The sequence below is a fragment of the Leishmania panamensis genome (assembly GCF_000755165.1).
Source record: "Leishmania panamensis strain MHOM/PA/94/PSC-1 chromosome 31 sequence".
NCBI classification, from domain to species: domain Eukaryota; phylum Euglenozoa; class Kinetoplastea; order Trypanosomatida; family Trypanosomatidae; genus Leishmania; species Leishmania panamensis.
The window spans coordinates 796,672-800,880 of record NC_025878.1 but is presented as its reverse complement, the minus strand read 5'-3'; positions in this window follow the sequence as shown (position 1 = coordinate 800,880).

The window sequence follows — 4,209 nt, the reverse complement described above, 5'->3', positions numbered from 1 at the left end:
TCACCTGCTTAGCATTGGGTGCCTCTTTTGGTTGTAAATTCGGCCGCCCCCCCCCCCCTGACGCTGTGCGCAGCGCCACATCCCTCGTGTCCTATTTGACATTCCTCTCCATCAGCGGACGCCTCCGCGGCGGCTTGCTGCTCACACGCACACGCCACTCAGAGAGCTCCAGGGCAGAATCTGAGATGCGCGAGTATTTCTTTTTAGCGCTGCTCGGGATAACCCTGGGGCTCTTAGGCGTCGCTTGCTGTATCGGGTGCAACGCAAGGCGACAGCAGCGACTGCAGAGCTTGCAGAGGGAGGGCATCGATCCTCGCTACAACGCCGATGGGGAAGGCGGCATCAACAACGCTGGTGGCACTTCTAATGCTTTGGGGCAGCGGCCCCGTTGGCCAACAGACCTCTCCCAGGAAATTTACTACCAGCAGCAGTACCTGCAAGGTGGTGGCTACTATGGAGGTGGTCTTCGCCCCGGAGCGGCCAACGTGAACCATAATGGGGGTCGCCCACAGGGCAGGTCTCAAGAAGTCATCTCTGGCACAGTTCTCTTCGCCGCACCGGCTGGGGCGCAAGCCGATAATGTTAACTACACGGCGCACTTCCCTGAAGCACGCGTGTTAGGAGTCAACGACCCCTGTGATTATACCTGTGATAACGCGGCGGCGGGAAATACTGTAAGCCACTCCACGGTGGAGTCACCGTACGGTGAGGCAGACTACGTGTCTCGTCCCTCTGATGTCGCTCTTCAAAAGAGGTCTCAGCGGTCATCGCCTCGCTCCGTGAACACTGCCTCATCGAAGCCTCCAGGACTTGCCTTTCCTCCTCCGCAGCATCAGACGAAGCCGTAGCGAAAGACTCGACTGGAATTGGCTGATAACAGCCAGAAGGACAGCAGTATCTTGGGCAGCGGAAAGGACTTGAACCGAGGGTACGACTTCGTTCAGTGGTATTCGTCCTGCTCTTCGTGAGTCGCGGTTTCAGTTGCTTTCACCCTGTGCCTGTGTTGGCGTCCACAGACCCTTGGAAAGGGGAGTGGAATACCAAGAGCCGTAGCTTGTATGCATACGTCTGGTGCCTCTCTCTTATTCGTGGTGGTGGTGGGCTATGGAGTCGCATTGTAGTTGCGGCCACTGCCTGGGCATCTACACTTTCCCTGTCTGTCTTTCGCTTCGTTTGTGTCGCCCCCCCCCCTCCTCCCTTTTCAGTCTTTGCTGCGGACTACGTATGCTCCTTTTGGCCTTCTGTTGTCATTTGGGTCTACTCTTGTCGTTGTGCCGCCTACCCCCTCATGCTTGTCGTCGTTGTCTGGGTCGATTTCCTCTGTTTGTTGCTTTTGCTCCTTTGAATCCGACAGATCTTCTTCTCCCTCCTCCCCTTCCTCCCCTCCGACTCGTAAAGGGTGTCGTCGTCTGTGCATTCGCATATATTTTTGTTTCTTTTCTTGGATTCCAACAAAGTATGACTCGTCTGCGCACGTTTTTCGGTACTGCCGTGTGTGTTCTGCGACATGCGTTACACAGGCGCTGGGCTGTGCCGATCGACTTTTCTTCTCCGGTATGGTTGTACGAGTGTGTTGGGTGTGTTTGACGGCCGGCGCTTCACACCAGTAAGCAGCTTGCACTTTCTCCTCATTCTTATTCTCTCTCGTCCGAGCGCCTTCCTACTCGTGCGTGAATGTGTACCCTTCGCCGCCCCTTCGTGTTTGCATTCTACCGCTTCTCTCGTTGCGCTTTGAGTTTCACCACCCCTGCCTCGGCTGCTGAAGTGGGCTGTTTGGGTATCGGCAAGAGGAAAGCGAACACACGTACACGACACACATCACAACTCAATAAAATGATGGTCGCACTTTCCTTCGATCAGCCCCTTCATCCTTTGGGACTGTCACGCGACCACTCGTAGTGGGGCATCTCTGACGACGTCCTCGAAAGTGCGCAGCGAGCAACAGCAAGTTGCTGTCTGGTGAGACCCCTGAAAGCCTGCTTAACTCGACATGCAAGGGCACCGGGAGACCTTGCACGCGTTGCATGCATGTGTGCACTCCAGGTGGGTGTGCTACCACTGTGCTACCACTGTGCTGCACAGTCATCACCACCACCGCCCCTGTGGACGCGTATGCACATCATCTCATCCGTCTCTCCTCTCATGGGACTACGGTGCTCATGTGTGTTTTTACTATTTATTTTTCTTTCCTCCGCAACCCGCTGCCGAGATGCCCTGCCTTTCCCTCTGAGCGAGTGTTTGCGCTGCGCCCTCTACATGGAGAAACGGGAGAACCACATAGGGGATGCATCACCGCAAGCGCACCATGACACACGCACCAGCAACTGCAAGCACAAACACTCGCACGTCTTTCAGAGACTCCTCTCTCACTCTTGTGCCACACCAGTCTTTTCGAGGCTTGGATACTTTCTTGGCCCGCGTCTTCCTGCGCTTTCAGCCCTATCACCACCCCCATCCTCTGCGTGCTTCGTCAGGGAGGATTGGTCATTACGCTTCACTCAATTCAGTTAACGCTCAGGTGGTGGAGAGCGGAGGGGCGAGTTTGTCTTTTCGCAGTCACTCTCTCGGAGTATTCGGACACCGCTAACACGGTTTGGCCATTCTGCATGTAGGCGCCTACGTTGTCTCTCCTCTGTCAAGAATAAGAGGCTTCATGGCTGCTGGCTTTCTGTGGGTGGCCGTCGTCTCGGTTCTGGTGCTCTTCTTGGTCACACTTTGTGCTCTACATGCGCGCCAGCTCGGCTTCGTTCAATCCGTCGCACCGAGAGACGTGGATGAGACACCGGTCATGGCCGCCACAGTACTCGCGAACCGCGTGAACGATGACGATCTCAACACCCTCACAAGCAGCAACACCGAGACACACCTGTATCGCGCTGCGGCTGCTGAGGAGGAGCAGCTGCAAGACCAGCTCGACACTCGTGAGCACAGCAGGGTGGAGTCAACGTACCCCAACTACAGAAACCCTTACACGGTGGATAACCTGGCGACGCACTCATCGCCCACGTCCGGAGAAGAACGCAACTCTCAACGCAGCAGAAGTGATGCGCTACCAGCAGTACACCCCACTAGTCCCCACTCCCACCGGCACCACAACGACAGACCTCAAAGTAGCCGAAGCACCAGCACGCGCACGACTGAAATCGAGCGAAGCTCTGAAGCGCGCTACAGCAGCTACAGTGGACAATATAACCGCCCCCACAATACCATTGAAAGCGACATCGATGACAGTCTATTTCCGACTCCGCTTCCTGTTGACGGTGCAAGCATTTTGCCGAGCCACGATCGCCGTCGTGGACGCCGTTGCTCGTACCCTGTAGCGCGTGATGTCCTGCCGCTCGGTGTCAACAACACGAACCCCCTAGCGCCCATGCGCCTTCTGCGTAACAGCATCAGTAATGTGGTTCGGCTTTCGCCTGCAGCGCCGCTTCATAATGCGCATGGCGAAAGCCCCCTCTCCCCGAGGGCTTGGCGAAGTCCTGCAGGAGGCACTAGAAGTAGTGGCCGTATTCGACTTTGGCAACGACTTAGGCGCAATGGCGGAGACAGTGAGCCGCCCTCGCACAACAACGAAAGCGCAGGGACCGTGGTGAATGGATACTGCTGTGACGAGCACGGTAGACAATTGCAGGACGAAGAAAATTGCTACGGCAGCGCGCAGTACACCTCCCGTGGACCGGGGATAGCTGCGGTTGTGGAAACGTCTTTAAAAGAAGTGAAACAAGAAGATGGCGCCAGCCTCTCCGTCTTCAGTGATGCCAAACCTCGTACTCCTGACAATGATTGTGAGTAGTCGACAACGATGGCAGTGGCCGGCTGTTCTGGATCTAGGCGCTTGTGCAGGGATTCACAACGAAGAGAGAGGGTGTGTGTGTATGATCCCCCGTGACATCGTGGTTTGGTCGCCTGTTTTTGGATCTTTTTTTTTCCTGTGCTGCTACGCAGTCGCACAACTCAGATGTGGGTAGTTTCTTTCTCCGTCAGTGTATGCTCCTCTGCTTTCCTCTGAGCAGCTCAACGGCTTTTTTGTGGGGGGGTTGCCGATGCACCACACTCACTGAGAGTTTAGGGTGGAAAGATGGAGTACGGCCTATTCTGACATCATGGATGCGCAACGCTTCAGGCCCCCTCCTACCACCTCCTCAGCTCTCTCCTCCTGCTCCACAGTAGCCCTCCCACTGTCCGCACTTGCTTTCTGGGAATCATCTC